Source organism: Pyrus communis, chromosome 13 (assembly GCF_041283825.1).
Source record: "Pyrus communis isolate YQ-2024b chromosome 13, ASM4128382v1, whole genome shotgun sequence".
In the NCBI taxonomy this organism is placed as follows: Eukaryota; Viridiplantae; Streptophyta; class Magnoliopsida; order Rosales; family Rosaceae; genus Pyrus; species Pyrus communis.
The window spans coordinates 3884862-3903770 of NC_142577.1; the positions used below are offsets into that span (position 1 = coordinate 3884862).

Consider the following 18909-nt stretch of genomic DNA (forward strand, 5'->3'; position numbering starts at 1 on the left):
ACGCAATCCCGGCTTTTCAGATAAAGCGTGCAACTTTGTCAAAAGATCTCTGACAAAGTTGAAGACGCGTGGAGGCCGAGAATGCAGCTACACACTTTTGCCGACAAGTGTGGGTGACAAAGCCGAAATCCCGGCTTTTCAGATAACGCGTGCAACTTTGTCAAAAGATTTCTGACAAAGTTGAAGACGCGTGGAGGTCATTGCCGCATCCGCACTACTACTTGCCACTACAATTCCTATATACATCAACATTCATGGCAAGGCTTATGATAGGAGCATATTTATGCACCTTAGTTTAGCTTGTCTTGTGCATTTAAAGTGTTTTTCCTTAGTAAAGTAGTCTTTTAAGCTAGTTTTATGTATTTTCAGGATTTAAGGGCAAAGTATCCAAAAGGATGCATTTTGGAGCATTTTGGAGCAAAATTGGGCTTGGAATGGATATCATATGCTTGGAGCAAAAGGAATGGACGAAATTAAGACCTAAAGGAAGATTTGGAGTTACATTCTTTCCTAAACTAAGTAATAAAGCCTTAGGATATTTTCTGCCCAATATTTCCCACCATAGCAGCACCCTAGATGCATTCACTCTTCATGATTCACTCACATGCTCTCCCATCATCATTCCACACCTCCATTGCAGCCACCAACCAACCTAGCTGTCACCTACATGTTCTCCCATCATCATTCCCGCTTTAACCCCTTCAGCCACATCCATGCACTCTTCATGATGGCAGCCACCAACCAACCTAGCTGTCATATTCCCTTTTTAATCATTCATCCACCTATAAAAAAACATCCATTGCAGCCACAAAAGAAGGAATTCATTCACCATTCACGCCAGAAATTCATCCCCTCTCTATAACACATCCATACTTCACCATTCTTCATATTTAAGCCTTGAAGTCCCCTACATCCATCACTATCCTAAACACATCATTCTACACCATCCATAACCCCAAAAACTCACAACAAACCCTTGTGCTGCAACAAAGAGGAGGAGAAAAGGGCTTAAACGTTCATACAATTCAAGTTTGAGTTGTTGGAATTTTTAGGTGTTTTCCTCTCCTTGATTTCAATGGTTAAATTTACTTATCTTTGTCTTGTACGTATGAGGAACTAAACCCTTTTTGGCTAGGGGGGAATTCGAAATACATGTTTATGTTTGCGATATGATTTGATTACTTCTAATTGCGTTTCATAAGTTGTGAATTCAATTTACTTATCTATGTGAATTACATTGATTTGTGTGTGTTGGTTAAGAGTGCACGATTAATCATCATGCGTAAATCTAATGCTAGGATATAAGGAAATTTCACCTAATCGTTATGGAATTATATTCACAAGTAGTAAAGGTTGATGATCTCAAATGCGTTAAGTAAATTCTTGGCATAAGTTTCATGCAATCATAGTAACAAGTGCTTCGTCAATACTTATGGTTTTCAAAGAACTTAATGATTCTTGCTTGTATCTCTATTATGCAATCATGTAGGGGACTTGTGGGGAATGTTTTGGGTTGTTGTATGCAATCATCCAATTCAATAACGTTAGGAAAATCTGAGGGTTAATTAGTGCAATTCACGGTTAATCTGGGGCGTTGAGAATTCATGGTTTATTGAAAAGCAATTAGAAATCGTTTTGTGTGCAAGTATAACGTGTGTGGAGATGAACCCCTTAGCTAGCTTCCCGTCCATTAAATTCCATCAAATTCAAAATCTGTTCGTTTTACATAGTATTAAATTTTGTTTCCAAATTCGTCAAAATCAAAATCCCAGTGTCAAATTAGTTAGAAATCAATTTAGTTTGTGTTTTTAGAGTATCTTGAGTCAAGTTATAACTATTTTCGTCCAAATTCTTCTCTAGTGCTTAAAACTGCTCAGAAAGTAGTTTTAAGGCAGTTTTGAATGTTTTCTTGCTGTTTTGAGTCTTTTGGTTTGTCTTAGTGTTTTAAACTTTAGTTTTGCATTCTTTGGGTCTAGTTTGGTGTCTTATATTGTGTTTTTACGTTTTTGAGTCAAATCCAAGTGATTAACAATCCCTCCTAATCCCCAGTCCAGAACAATCCCTACTTACATACTTATACTACAATTGTCAGAAGAGGGTTAATTTGTGTGCGTATAATTCTCACATCATATTTTGGCGCCGTTGCAGGGGATTAGCAACTTTGCTAATCTCTTGGATTGTTTTATTTTCGTTTGTTTTTATTTTATTCCAGATTCTTAATCTTGTTTTGTCTCTTGTGTTTAGGTACTAGTGCATGACGCGGAGTTCTCAAACTGTGCATGCATATATCTTGGACTTTAACGACGATTTTGAACGTGATTTGATAAGAAAGACGAGGCATCCCGAACCTAGTGAACCTAGTTCAAGTTCAGAGGCCGAATCTGAGTTTGAAGAAGTGGAAGAAGAAGTTATGGCAGCGGACAATCAGACCATTAAAGAGCTTTCGGCCTCGGGGTTGGCCAATGCCGCACCATTATGCATTCAATACCCCGCAGCTGCCCAAGGCAAGACCGATGAATTCGAGTTGAAGTCAAGCTTGTTGCACCACATTCCGAAATACCATTGGCTTTCCATGGAAGATCCCAACAAGCATCTCAAGGAGTTCGAGGTTGTTTGTTCGAGCATGACACCCATAAATGTCGACGAAAACATTCTGATGATGGAGGCTTTTCCATTCTCACTTTTGGAAAAGGCGAAGGATTGGCTTTACGAGTTAGCACCCGGAACGGTTACAGCTTGGGATAGTATGAAAAGAGCTTTCTTGGAGAAGTTTTTCCCAACTTCAAGAGTCATTCTCTTGAGGAAACGGATTAGTGGCATCCAACAAAATCAAGGTGAATCATTTCCTTCTTATTATGAACGTTTTAAATCACTTGTTGCTTCTTGTCCACAGCATCAAATGAAGGAGGAGCTGCTCATTCAATACTTCTACGAAGGACTCCTTCCCATGAAACGCCAAATGCTTGATGCCTCGGCGGGAGGTGCGTTGGTGGATAAAACTCCGGGGGTTGCAAAAGTTCTTATTGCCAACCGAGCACATAATGCACAACAATACGAAGGTGTTGGACAAAGAGACCCCCCACGGCCACAAGTGAATAAGGTAAGTTCTATGCCCGAAATTCAATCCCAATTAGCTAACCTTACTTCTATTGTTTCTCAGTTGGCCGAGGGAATGAAGATTCATGGACCAAGTGTGTGTGACGTGTGCTCTATGCAAGGACATGCCAACGATCAATGCCCTAAATTAATTGAGAATGGGGGTTGGGAATCTGCCAATGCCGTGGGTTTTGGGAACCAAAATCAACCACGCCATGATCCATACTCTAATACCTACAATCCGGGGTGGAGGAACCATCCAAATTTCAAATGGCGGGATCCTCAACAACCCCAACAACAAGGAGGATTTAGGCAGCAACCACCGGGCTTTTATACAAAGCCATTCGTCCCCAATCAAAACCAAGTGCAATCTGCTCCAACAACCTCAGGTATGTCTTTGGATAATGATCAAGTTGTTAAGTTACTTACTACTTTGACGCAGGAAGTACAAACTCAAAATAAGGAGAGACAAATCCACGACAAACGGGTGGACAATTTGGAGAAGCAAATGGGTCAAATTGCCGAATTTATGGGGCAAATTAGAGAACAAGGCAGATTGCCTAGTTCAACCGTTATGAACCCAAAGGGAGGATTTGAAACCGCTAAGGCCATCATGTTGAGAAGTGGTAAACAGGTTGGAACAAACTCAAATATATCCAAATCAAGTCAAGACGAGGAGGACAAGTTGCTGCAAGAAGAAGCACAGGGAGCAAAGCCCACGACCAAGGATGACCAAACCTTGCCGAATTCATCTAGTCCTCCTAAACCATCCCAAACCACCAAGGTAAGTCCCAATTTGACTTTTTCTAGTTCTATTCCACTAAATGTGCCCTTTCCTGGCAGGTTTAGGCAATCAAAGAAGGAAGAAGCCGAGAAGGACATTCTAGAGACCTTTCGGAAAGTTCAAGTCAATATCCCGCTCCTTGATGCGATTAAGCAAGTCCCGATGTATGCTAAATTTTTAAAAGAACTTTGTACAACAAGGAGAAAGATTTCGAACAAAGAGGTGGTTCAAGTAAGTGAAAATGTCTCTGCTGTGTTACAAAGGAAATTACCCCCTAAATGCAAAGATCCGGGTAGTTTTACAATTCCGTGCGTTATTGGTAATACTAAGTTTGAACAATGCATGTTAGATTTAGGTGCTTCTATTAATGTCATGCCATATTCAATTTATGCATCTATGAATCTTGGTGAGTTAAAACAAGATGGTGTTATAATTCAATTGCCCGATCGTTCTAATTTTTATCCCAAGGGAGTTCTTGAGGATGTTTTAGTGCAGGTCAATTATCTCATCTTTCCTGCAGATTTTTATGTCTTAGAAATGGAGGATTCGAGCCATGCTCCATCATTATCACTCTTGCTAGGCCGTCCGTTCATGAAAACAGCTCAAACAAAGATTGATGTGGCCAAGGGAGCACTAACAATGGAGTTTGGTGGTGAAATAATTAAATTCAATGTTTATAACTCTATTAAGAATTCTAACGATAGTCATTCTTGTTTTGTCGTAGGTGTGCATAAGGACAAAGGGCCGAAAGGATCCACACTTATCACGAAGGATGTATAAAGCACCACCATTGGAGAAGAACTTGGAGTGATTGCCCTACAACCACCCAATATGGCCGAAACTTCAAATGGGGACATTGTTGATAGGGCTGCCGATTTTGAACCTTCACTACAATATGCTAGTAAGTCTCTAATCCCAATTCCGATTCCCATTTCAACTAATAGGTTGTTACCTTGTTTGGTGCAGGTACCCAATCAATTTCAAGGTGGTGGGAGTTTTTTCAGGGACTTTAGGAATCCAAACGCCAGAATCAGGGAGGATCACTATCCCCTCCCATTCATTGAGCCGTACTACGAGAACTTTGTTGAGCATGTTGTGGAGGAGATCCCATTGCATGCTGTGGGTTCCAATTGAGCCTAAGAAGGTCTCGTCCGGCTGCAAGACGTAAAACAAAGCGCTACTTGGGAGGCAACCCAATACACTGAATAAAACAAAGCATGTTCATTGATTTCTGAGAAATTACAAGTGCGTGAAAAAAAAAATGTATCTAACAAAGAAAGAGAAAGATGGAGCCTTCACAAAGTTGTTTACGTGAAGCCCCACTACGTGGCAAAACTCTAGGAGCGGGAGGCATCGGAGCAGGAGGCATAGGAGCGGGAGGCATCGGAGTAGGAGGCATCAAAGATAGATCATTCGAGGCCCCAATACTTGGTGGAATGCTAGTTGACGCAGGAAAGAGGTGCCTCTGGAAGAAAGCCGCAAGCCTTTGATGGTCACTTTGAATTCGACCTTCAGATTCTTGCAGCTCATCAAGCTTCCTCTTCATGCCTGTCGAATAATTATTGGCAAGCACGTGCAAACTTTTATTCTCGTACTTAAGCTATTTGATCTCTTGCTTAAGATTTTCCACCTCCGCCATCAATGATTCAACTTGACAGGATCGAGCAAGTAGGCGTTGGCCCATGTTGGAAACAGAGCCCGCACACTGAACACTAAGAGCTAGGGACTCTTGAACGGCCAACTCATCGGACCGTCCTGAAAGCAGCCTACTGTCTTTAGGAGTGAGGAGGTTCCTAGCTACTATCGTAGCTGTTGTTGCATCCGTCATCACGGAGTCTTCACCTGTAAGAGGGCCATTAGGAGATAAGAAAGACGGGCACCATACATTACCTTGACGCGGCGCAACCGGATCGCTGCTGAGACTCAAATCTAAGCAAAGGTTAGATGGGTTAGCCATTTTTCAAAAATGTTAAAAGATAAGGGTTGGATGGAGTAAAATCTGAAAGGGTCGGAGACGATATTCACGGATGGGCAATCTTCAAAGTATGCATGTTAGAGGTGATCGATCACCTCTATAAAGGGAGAGGCGACACAACCACCGATTCAAATTGAAGAGACACCACTCTTCAAAGCCGGATTTTCCTGCGTAAAGTTCGCCAACTCTTCAAACGCAATCCCGGCTTTTCAGATAAAGCGTGCAACTTTGTCAAAAGATCTCTGACAAAGTTGAAGACGCGTGGAGGCCGAGAATGCAGCTACACACTTTTGCCGACAAGCGTGGGTGACAAAGCCGAAATCCCGGCTTTTCAGATAAAGCGTGCAACTTTGTCAAAAGATCTCTGACAAAGCTGAAGAAGCGTGGAGGCCGAGAATGCAGCTACACACTTTTGCCGACAGGCGTGGGTGGCAAAGCATACACCCAAAAATGCATGACTTTTCTTCTCGGCCGAGAATGTAGCTGCAACCAAACCTCTCAAACATGCTCAATTTTCTTCTTCCCTTGAGAACACATATTCAACCATTGATGTATCCCCCAAAGAAGATACCAGATGCTTAGAGTACAGATGAGGCAAGAGGAAACGGTGGATCGAAGCATGTGGAGACAAGCGCAACAAATATATGTGCTGATTCATTCGCTGCTTCTTCAAAAGCAAAAGTATCTCATATCATCAAGGGCGAAAGCAAAGGTATCTCATATCATGATCTTTCCCTGTCTTTTCCTTTGTCCTTGTTATTACTCGCATGGCAAAGTGAAGTGAGCAATCAGCCGGCACTTGGAGTCAGTCTTCCGATCTGGAATCGACTACCTGGAATCTATTCCCTAGTTGCTTACCTAGCGTTGCTCTTGAATAGTCATCTTCAAAGGTTGATACACTTCCAGAGAAGGGACCACATCTGCTTGGAGAACAGCTAAAACGAGTGACGAGGAAACATCAATCTTGTGGATAGTCAGCAAACGCAACAACTGCATATGCTGAGTTATCCTCTAACCCTCTTCAATACGAATTGGAAAGATTGAACAAAGAAACAGGTCATCACCTCCACCTCGTGCTTGCCTGCCATGTGTCAGAATCCTCCAGCCCAGTTCAAGATTAGCCTGTAGAAAAACTCAAGATCAAGCCTTAATGCAATCACCAAGGAGAAGATGGAATTTACACTCCATAACCAGATTTGCGTCCCTAAACTCTTCTCTTTGTTATTTACATTCTGCCATGTTTAATGAGTTTAGTCGCTGTTTATGTGTTTGCTTGTGTTTAGTGTGGTTTTAAGCTTAAAACATTGAGGACAATGTTTGATTGAAGTGTGGGGGGGTAACTAAGTATGTTGATGCAAATTCGTTGGATTTTATCACCCATAACTTCAAGTGTTGTTCCTTGCTGCTTTAAAATGTTTTCAAGTTGATTTGGAGTGTTTTAGTATGTTTTGTTTTATAACTCCGAAAATCACATAAAAATTTGAAAAACATGTTTCGAAAAGCCTAAAAAGAGTGTTTTGAGTCGTTTTTGTGTTTTTGTGTCTTAGGGTGCCTTCCAACACAATGATGAGGATTTGGTTTTTAATTGCATGACTGTTAAAAAGAGTTATAAACATGGAGAAAAGTTTCATTTACTCTTGGTATATGCTTGGTTATGGTTATAATGTATGACTTCACATGCAATCACAAAAGAAAAATTGGTTTTTGTAACATGCTTGAAGGAAGGAACTCAAACAAACGCTACAACCTTGTGAGACTTGAGCCTAAACGTTATTTGGAGAGTTAAAATCTGTGCATTTGTTCTCTAAAGTCGTTGCATGATCTCATTATTCTTTGCTTGGTTACTACTTAGAAGGCGTTTCATCATATAGTTCCAAATGCTAGAACTCATGCCCATTTCATTCAAAGCATGTTATTGATTTGCATAACACATATTCAAGAAGAAGTTGTGTAGTGACCACCACCAAAGCCAAATTGTCGTGTATCCTACTTCATTATATGTTTAACTTAACCCCAGTGAGCCTTGTTAAGCTTACGTTCTTTGTTAACCCACACTATCCTCACCTAGCCTAGATTAGGACCATCCACACCCTTATTCTTGAAGCATAGCAAAGCATGATTTGAATTGAACTCCTTTTGATTAATGTATGGCAGAAAACAAGTGTGGGGGAAGTAGTTTTCATGTGAGTTAGTGTGCCATAGGCACGGGTGGAAAAGAAAAAAAAAAAGAAGAAAAAAAAAAAAAAAGAATTTCGTGGAAAAAGAAAAAGAAAAAGAAAAGAAAAAGTTGTGAAAAGAAAGAAAAAAGAGTATGAAATAAATGAAAATAAGTTCACATGTTTGTGGTAGTTGAAGAAAGGGTCCAAAATGTTGAATATGGCCCTGAGTGTTGCTTAGATCTTCCCTTTGTGTTAAAAGTTGATTTCTGTGTTTTAAAGTGAGTTCTAAGTCTCAATTTCATTACTTCGCTTGCTATTGCTTTAAGAACCTTTGTTTTCCTTTATCCTTCCATTGTTAACCAATACCCCAAGCCCCATTACAACCCTTGACTTCTATTTTGAGTGTTGTGCATTTCAATTTGTGGAGTTTGAAGTTGGTATGAGCATATGGTGTCACTGGTTCTCTGATGCGAGTTTTATACGCACCCAAATTAAACCCTCTTTTTGTCAATTGTAGTAAGTACGTAAGTAGGGATCGTTCTGGACCGGGGATTAGGAGGGATTGTTAATCACTTGGATTTGACTTAAAAACGTAAAAACACAATATAAAACACTATTTGATGCGAAGAATGCAAAACTAAAAATAAGAAAGATTAAGACTAAGACTTCAACGAAATAGGGGGGAATTGGATTTGGACGAATTTAAACTAAAATGGATACTTGGAAACAAAACAAATTGTAAATATGGATTTGACGGAAATGAATGGATGGGAAGCTAGCTAAGGGGTTCATCGCCACACATGTTATACTTGCATACAAAACGATTTCTAATTACTTTTCAATAAACCATGAATTCTCAACGCCCCGGGTTAATTAGGTCCGCTTAAATTAACCATCAAGTTTTCCTTAAGTTAATGAATTGGATGATTGCATACGACAACCCAAAGCATTCCTCACAAGTTCCCTACATGAATTGCATAATAGAGATACAAGCAAGAATCATTAAGCAACATGAAAACTATAAGTGTTGACGAGGCATTCGTTACTATGATTGCATGAAACTTATGCCAAGAATTTGTTTAACGCGATTGTTTATAAGCAACCTCCACTACTTGTGAATATAAGTTCATAACTATTACGTGAAACTCACTTATATTCTAGCGTCAAATTCATGCATGAAAATTAAGCGTCAACTCTCAATAAACATACATAAATAGGTTATTAATCAAATAGTTAAACAAATTGAATTCACAACTTATGAAATGTAATTAGAAGTACTCAAATCATATTGCAAGCATAAACATATATTTCGAATCACCCCCTAGCCAAGGGGGGTTTATTTCCTCATACGTACAAAACAAAGAGAATTGAAATTAAACATTGAAATCAAAGAAACGCCTAAACATTCCAACAACTCAAACTTGAATTGTATGAACGTTTAGGCCCTCTTCTCTTCCTCTTCGTTGTAGCATAAGGTCTAGGGATAGTTGGTTGGGGGGGATGGAAGTGTGGAATTATGGAAGTGGATGAGGAGTGGTGGAAATGGAAGAATGGTTTTTGGATTCTAAGGGGGACTCACGGCACAAGGGAGAAAGGGATGTGTTTGTGGTGTGTTGTGTATGAAAATGAGATGATGAATGGAATGAGAATGCAAGGGTATTTATAGGAGGAGTGGATGAGAATGTGGCTGTTTGTTTAAGGTGTTTGTGTGGAGGAATGATGGAAAAACAGCTAGGACAACATGTGAAAGCTGGAAAGTGGAAGGGATGCACAGCAAGGTTGGCTTTGTGGCATGTGTTGGCTGATTTGGTTCTTGGGAAAACATGTGTTTGCATGTGAATGCTGTGAATGGCAGCTAGGGGAGGGAATATATGCATGTGGTGGCTGAATGATTAAGAGTAGTTGCTGAAAATCTAAGGGGAAGGCACGGCATTAGGGAGAATGGTGCTGAAAATGCATGTGAATGCATGCTGGAATTGCATAAGGAGTGCACGGCATTGATTGTTGTTGGTGTGTTGATGCATGTGTTGAATGATTAAAGGGACATGTGGGGTGTATATGTGGCTGAAATGCATGTGAAATGCTGGAAAGGGATTGGGAATGCACGGCACAAAGGATGGGCTGTTTTGTGTTGGAATGATTGCTGTTTTGCATGTGAATTTTGTTTGTGTGAAGTGTGTGTGAATGTATGTGGGTTAAATGATTAAAGGGGGTGGAAGATGGCTGAATGATAGATTGAATAATGAGGCTCTAGGGTGGAATAAATGGTGATGCATGTGGGTGAATGTGAAGGGAATATCATTTGCACGGCAAAGAGGGATTTGTGGTGAAATGGATGAATGATTAAGAGTGCATGTGGGTGATTTGTGGTGCAATGATGAAGAGAATAAATGCATGTGGCTGAATTGAATGAATGCAAAGTGAATGAATAATGAAATGGGAAAGCATGACCAAGGTGGAAATGCATGTGAAATGTTGGAAAGTTGAAGTGCAATGCACGGCAAAGGGGGGAGAAATGATGGCATGTTGTGAATGTGATTGATTTAGGGTGAATGTGCATGTGTTTTAGGTTGTGAAAGCATGTGGATTAGGTGGAAAGAGGTGGGTGTGCATGTGAGTTGAAATGCATATGTTTAATTGGTTGAAATGTGTAGATGATTATGAGTATGATAAGTGATAAGTGTATGGTTATGATAAGTGATAAGTGAATGATATGTTAAGTGATAAATGAATGATATGTGGTGAGTGATAAGTGAATGGAAGTGATAAGTGATAAGTGAATGGAAGTGATAAGTGAATGGTTTGATAAGTGAATGGTTTGATCTTCAATTTCGTCCATCTACTTGGCTCCATGGATAAGCTATCCAATCCATGCACAAAAATGCTCCAAATAGCCTCAAAATGCACTTTCTTGCTCCCTAAGCCCTTAGAACCTGAAAACACACAAAAGAAGCATAAAGGACTAAAATAACTATGAATTAACAACATAGATGCACGAAAACAAGCTAAGTAAGTCGCCTAAATATGCTCCTATCAAACTCGCATCTAAGTCGTAGCATTCCATTCATGAGATCATATCTAAACACGCTTATTAACTCCAGAAATTGCTTTTTTTGTGATATATATATATATATATGTGAGTGCTCGTTTTCATTAATCTTCTCACATATAACTAGATTAAGGTGTGTAGTAGAAAATCTGAGTGAAAATTGAGTGCATATCTTGTAAGGAATTGAGCAAATTCTCTAAGGCATGTTACTACATTCAAAACATCGTTTTAAGTGGTTATTTGTGAACTAGTAAGTAGTGACTATGATTAAGCATGTGCTCGAGTGTAAAGATGGCCAAAATCTGTGGGAATAATGATTTTTAACATGTCTTGTGCATTGGAAATCCCTAAGACGATTGTTGGAAGGTTTAGGTTGTGTTTTACTTGTTTAGTGTCGTTTTGTTTGTTTGTTATCGCTTTGTTTTGCTCGAGGACTAGCAAAAGCTAAGTGTGGGGGAATTTGATAGGAGCATATTTATGCACCTTAGTTTAGCTTGTCTTGTGCATTTAAAGTGTTTTTCCTTAGTAAAGTAGTCTTTTAAGCTAGTTTTATGTATTTTCAGGATTTAAGGGCAAAGTATGCAAAAGGATGCATTTTGGAGCATTTTGGAGCAAAATTGGGCTTGGAATGGATAGCATATGCTTGGAGCAAAAGGAATGGACGAAATTGAAGACCTAAAGGAGGATTTGGAGTTACATCCTTTCCTAAACTAAGTAATAAAGCCTTAGGATATTTTCTGCCCAATATTTCCCACCATAGCAGCACCCTACATGCATTCACTCTTCATAATTCACTCACATGCTCTCCCATCATCATTCTACACCTCCATTGCAGCCACCAACCAACCTAGTTGTCACCCACATGCTCTCCCATCATCATTCCCTCTTTAACCCATTCAGCCACATCCATGCACTCTTCATGATGGCAGCCACCAACCAACCTAGCTGTCATATTCCCTCTTTAATCATTCATCCACCTATAAATAAACATCCATTGCAGCCACAAAAGAAGGGATTCATTCACCATTCACGCCAGAAATTCATCCCCTCTCTATAACACATCCATACTTCACCATTCTTCATATTTTCTGCCCAAAAATAAGCCTTGAAGTCCCCTGCATCCATCCCTATCCTAAACACATCATTCTACACCATCCATAACCCCCAAAACTCACAACAAACCCTTGTGCCGCAACAAAGAGGAGGAGAAAAAGGCTTAAACGTTCAGACAATTCAAGTTTGAGTTGTTGGAATTTTTAGGTGTTTTCCTCTCCTTGATTTCAATGGTTAAATTTACTTATCTTTGTCTTGTACGTATGAGGAACTAAACCTCCCTTGGCTAGGGGGAATTCGAAATACATGTTTATGTTTGCGATATGATTTGATTACTTCTAATTGCGTTTCATAAGTTGTGAACTCAATTTACTTATCTATGTGAATTACATTGATTTGTGTGTGTTGGTTAAGAGTGCACGATTAATCATCATGCGTAAATCTAATACTAGGATATAAGGAAATTTCACCTAATCGTTATGGAATTATATTCACAAGTAGTAATGGTTGATGATCTCAATCGCGTTAAGTAAATTCTTGGCATAAGTTTCATGCACACATAGTAACAAGTGCTTCGTCAATACTTATGGTTTTCAAAGAACTTAATGATTCTTGCTTGTATCTCTATTATGCAATCATGTAGGGGACTTGTGGGGAATGTTTTGGGTTGTTGTATGCAATCATCCAATTCAATAACGTTAGGAAAATCTGAGGGTTAATTAGTGCAATTCACGGTTAATCTGGGGCGTTGAGAATTCATGGTTTATTGAAAAGCAATTAGAAATCGTTTTGTGTGCAAGTATAACATGTGTGGAGATGAACCCCTTAGCTAGCTTCCCATCCATTAAATTCCATCAAATTCAAAATCTGTTCGTTTTACAAAGTATTAAGTTTTGTTTCCAAAGTTTGTGTTTTTAGAGTATCTTGAGTCAAGTTATAACTATTTTCGTCCAAATTCTTCTCTAGTGCTTAAAACTGCTCAGAAAGTAGTTTTAAGGCAGTTTTGAATGTTTTCTTGCTGTTTTGAGTCTTTTGGTTTGTCTTAGTGTTTTAAACTTTAGTTTTGCATTCTTTGGGTCTAGTTTGGTGTCTTATATTGTGGTTTTACATTTTTGAATCAAATCCAAGTGATTAACAATCCCTCCTAATCCCCGGTCCAGAACGATCCCTACTTACATACTTATACTACAATTGTCAAAAGAGGGTTAATTTGTGTGCGTATAATTCTCACATCAGCATACACCCAAAAACGCATGACTTTTCTTCTCGGCCGAGAATGTAGCTGCAACCAAAACTCTCAACATGCTCAGTTTTCTTCTTCTCTTGAGAACACATATTCAACCATTGATGTACCCCTAAAGAAGATACCAGATGCCTGGAGTACAGATGAGGCAAGAGGAAACGGTGGATCGAAGCATGTGAAGACAAGCGCAACAAATATATGTGCTGATTCATTCGCTGCTTCTTCAAAAGCAAAAGTATCTCATATCATCAAGGGCGAATACAAAGGTATCTCATATCATGATCTTTCCCTGTCTTTTCCTTTGTCCTTGTTATTACCCGCATGGCAAATTGAAGTGAGCAATCAGCCGGCACTTGGAGTCAGTCTTCCGATCTGGAACCGACTACCTGGAATCTATTCCCTGGTTGCTTACCTAGCGTTGCTCTCGAGTAGTCATCTTCAACGGTTGATACACTTCCAGAGAAGGGACCACATCTGCTTGAAGAGCAGCTAAGACGAGTGACAAGGAAACATCAATCTTGTGGATAGTCAGCAAACGCAACAACTGCATATGCTGAGTTATCCTCTAACCCTCTTCAATACGAATTGGAAAGATTGGACAAAGAAACAGGTCATCACCTCCACCTCGTGCTTGCCTGCCATGTGTCAGAATCCTCCAGCCCAGTTCAAGATTAGCCTGTGGAAAAACTCAAGATCAAGCTTCAATGCAATCACCAAGGAGAAGATGGAATTTACACTCCATAACCAGATTTGCGTCCCTAAACTCTTCTCTTTGTTAGATACATTCTGCCATGTTTATTGAGTTTAGTTGCTGTTTATGTGTTTGCATGTGTTTAGTGTGGGTGTAAGCTTAAAACATTGAGGACAATGTTTGATTGAAGTGTGGGGGTGGGGGGGGTAACTAAGTATGTTGATGCAAATTCGTTGGATTTTATCACCCATAACTTCAAGTGTTGTTCCTTGCTGTTTTAAAAAGTTTTTAAGCTGATTTGAAGTGTTTTAGTGTGTTTTGTTTTATAACTCCGAAAATCACATAAAAATTTGAAAAACATGTTTTGAAAAGCCTAAAAAGAGTGTTTTGAGTCGTTTTTGTGTGTTTGTGTCTTAGGGTACCTTCCAACACAATGATGAGGATTTGGTTTTTAATTGCATGACTGTTAAGAAAGAGTTATAAATATGGAGAAAAGTTTGATATACTCTTGGTATATGCTTGGTTATGGTTATAATGTATGACTTCACATGCAATCCTAAAAGAAAAATTAGTTTTTGTAACGTGCTTGAAGGAAGGAACTCAAACAAACATTACAACCCTGCGAGACTTGAGCTTTAAACATTCTTTGGAAAGTATTAATCTGTGATTCTTGTTTTCAAACTCGTTGCATGATCTCATTATTCTTGCTTGGTTGCTAATTAGAAGGCGTTTCATCATTTAGTTCCAAATGCTAGAGCTTGCATCCATTCCAGTCAAAGCATGATTGCATAATATATATCAAGATGAAGTGTGTAGTAAAGTCAGCAACCAAACAGCCAACCCATGCACTATATATTTATTGTAGGTCATAACCCCCATTGAGCCATTGTTAGCCTTTGTTATTTGTTTACCCATATCATCCCCACCTAGCCTAGATTAGGACAACCCATACCCTTGTTCTTGAAGCATGGTAAGCATGACTTAGAGGGAATCCTTTTGAATATGCAAAACAACAAGTGTGGGGGAATTTGTGTGTGTGTGTTGATATGCCACGAAAAGAAATAAGGCATATAAAAAAAAATAAAAAAAATAAAAAAAAAATTCGTGGAAAAAGAAAAAGAAAAGAAAAAGTTGTGAAAAGAAAGAAAAAGAGGATGAAATAAGTGAAAATAAGCTCACATGTTTGTGGTAGTTGAAGAAAGGGTCCAAAACGTTGAATATGGCCCTAAGAGTTGTGTGAATTTTCCCCTTCTGTGTCTAAGTGAGTTTCTGCAATCATAAGTGATTCTAAGTGTCAAATTTCATTACTTTGCTTGCTATTGCTTAAAGAACGTTTGTTATCCTTACCTTTCATTGTTAGCCAATCACCCTTACCCCGTTACAATCCTTATGCTTCAATCTTGATCATTATCTTTTCAATAATGTGGAGTTTGGAATTGATGTAAGCATATGGTGTCCCTGGTTCTCGCATCTAATTGGTAGCATTCCATTCATGAGATCATATCTAAACATGCTTATTAACTCCAGAAATTGCTTTCTTTGCGATACATATATGTGAGTGTTCGTTTTCATGTTTACATCAATCTTCTCACATATGACTAGATTAGGGTGTGTAGTTAGAAAATCTGAGTGAAAATTGAGTGCATATCTTGTAAGGAATTGAGCAAATTCTCTAAGGCATGTTACTACATTCAAAACAAGGTTTTAAATGCTTAATTGTGAACTAGTATGTGGTGACTATGATTAAGAATGTACTTAAGTGTGAAGATGACTAAAATCTGTGGAGATAATGAATTTTTAACATGTCATGTGCATTGGAAATCCCTGAGGCAACGTTGGAAGGTTTAGATTGTCTTTTGTTTCGTTTTGTTTTGTTTTTCTGTTTTGCTCGAGGACTAGCAAAAGCTAAGTGTGGGGGAATTTGGTAGGAGCATATTTATGCGACTTAATTGGCTTGTTCTCTTGCATTTTCGTTGTGTTTCTTTAGTTATTTTAGTTCTTTATGCCATTTTCGTGTGTTTCTAGGTTCATATGGCTAAGGAAGCAAAAAAGTGCATTTTGGAGCATTTTGGAGCAAAATTGGGCTTGGAATGGATAGCTTACGTTTGGAGCAAAAGGAATGGACGAAATTGAAGAGGATTCCTAATCAAATGAGGAATCTTAGTCAAAGAAGGTTCCTACCTATTCTAGGTCACAAAACTTGCAACCTTAAGCCATGCCGTGTATCCCCTTGGTGTTTCCCTTCCTTGCCGTGCAAGGGAGGGCCTTCTTTCCTGTTTTAAACCATTTAAACACATTCCTTTTTTCATACCAAGCTCAGCCATAATTCACATACCCTTTTCTATACCAAAATTCTTCCCTAATTTTGTGAGCCTTTGATTTAATAAGCTAGGGTTTTATTTTCTATAACCCTATATAAACTAACTTCCAGCCGCACCCTAGCTCTATTATTCATTCCATCTCTGATTTTCACCCTTTATTTCACCCTAGCTCTATTATTCATTCCATCTCAGATTTTCACCCTTTATTTTCACCCTAGCCGACCTAACACATGCTCTCCCATCATCATTCCACACCTCCATTGCAGCCACATGCTCTCCATCATCATTCCACACCTCCATTGCAGCCACCAACCAACCTAGCTGTCACCCACATGCTCTCCCATCATCATTCCCTCTTTAATCCATTCAGCCACATCCATGCACTCTTCATGATGGCAGCCATATTCTCTCCCTAGCTGTCATATTCCCTCTTTAATCATTCAACCGCCTATAAATAAACATCCATTGCAGCCACAAAACATGGATTCATTCACCAATTCACGCCAGAAATTCATCCCCTCTCTATAACACATCCATACTTCACCATTCTTCATATTTTCTGCCCAAAAATAAGCCTTGCCATCCCCTACATCCATCCCTATCCTAAACACATCATTCTACACCATCCATAACCCCCAAAACTCACAACAAACCCTTGTGCCGCAACAAAGAGGAGGAGAAGAGTGCTTAAACGTTCATACAATTCAAGTTTGAGTTGTTGGAATTTTTAGGTGCTTTCCTCTCCTTGATTTTAATGGTTAAAATTACTTATCTTTGTTTTGTGCGTATGAGGAACTAAATCCCCCCTTGGCTGGGGGGGAATTCGAAATACATGTTTATGCTTGCAATAGGATTTGATTACTTCCAATTGCGTTTCATAAGTTGTGAATTCAATTTACTTATCTATGTGAATTACATTGATTTGTGTGTGTTGGTTGAGAGTGCACGCTTAATTATCATGCATAAATTGGATGCTAGGATATAAGGAAATTTCACCTAATCGTTATGGAATTATATTCACAAGTAGTAAAGGTTGATGATCTCAATCGCGTTAAGTAAATTCTTGGCATAAGTTTTATGCAATCATAGTAACAAGTGCTTCGTCAACGCTTATGGTTTTCATAGAACTTAATGATTCTTGCTTGTTTCTCTATTATGCAATCATGTAGGGGACTTGTGGGGAATGTTTTGGGTTGTCGTATGCAATCATCCAATTCAATAACGTTAGGAAAATCTGAGGGTTAATTAGTGCAATTCACAGTTAATCTGGGGCGTTGACAATTCATGGTTTATTGAAAAGCAATTAAAAATCATTTTGTGTGCAAGTATAACATGTGTGGAGATGAACCCCTTAGCTAGCTTCCCATCCATTCAATTTCATCAAATTCGTTTTTACAATCTGTTCTAATTCAAAAAGTTTGTTTTGTTTTTAAATTCGTCAAAAACCAATCCCCCTTTACTTTGTTGAGTCATAGTAGTTACAAATCACTTTAGTTTGTGTTTCTAAGTGTCTTAGGTCAAGTTAAAACCAATTTTCGTCCAAAGTTGTGTTTAGTGTTCAAAACTGCCCAGATTGTGTTTTTAAGGCAGTTTTGAGTGTTTTGGTGTTGTTTTGAGTCTTTTGGTTTGTTTTGGTGTTTTAAAGTTTAGTTTTGCATTCTTTGAGTCTAATATAGTGTTTTATATTGTGTTATTACGTTTTTGAGTCAAATCCGAGTGATTAACAATCCCTCCTAATCCCCGGTCCAGAACGATCCCTACTTGCATTCTTCACTACAATTGATAAAAAGAGGGTTTAATTTGTTTGCGTATAATTTTCACATCAAACAGCCTACGGCAAGATCTCAGCTGCCCCACGCCCTCCTTGTGGCCGATCTCAAAGAAGTACCAAACCTCATTTATGGTCAAGCCAATCTCAAAGAACTTGTTCAAGTTTGAGAATCCCACCAGCGCATGAACTGCATTTGGGGAGCACTGAGCAGGCGCACATTTCATGGAGCAAATCACCTCCTGGAAAAGACGCGGCATGGGAAAAGTAAATCCCAACAAAAAGTAATATGGATGGAATTTGATAACTCTCTTCCTGGCAGAGGTACCTTCTCCATATAGTTCATGGCTGCTATCATCCTTCACCCACTTGACGCAAACCCTTGATCGCATGCTTGTACGCCTCATGAAAATCTCGAAATAGCTTGTCGGAATTAATCTTGACATGCCAGCCTTAAAGTAACCCACCTTGCTGGACGAACCACCTTGACAATACAAAGATGGAGGATATTCGTCACTTTTGTGATCGAAGGAAGACATCTCAGAGTCTCTACAAAAAGTATGAAGAAAAAAAGAAAAAGATGAATGCGTGTATATATATATATGCCCAAGAAAAACCACACGGATGTGGCCCAACAGGAAGGGAGGCCTACACCTTATTCCTCTCCTTTCCTCCATGCGCAAGGTGCCCCAGGAAGAAAACCCAGGCCTCACAGCCCAGGTCCCGCTCACAGAAAGGTTGGCCCACGCCGATCTCTCTCCTTCTCTTCC

At 39.2% G+C, this 18909-nt stretch overlaps 1 pseudogene; it reads left to right on the forward strand.

Annotated features, from left to right (window-relative positions):
• The first annotated feature begins 2253 nt into the window (after positions 1 to 2253).
• LOC148691616 (uncharacterized) lies at positions 2254 to 5014 on the forward strand (annotated as a pseudogene).
• Positions 5015 to 18909: the final 13895 nt, after the last annotated feature.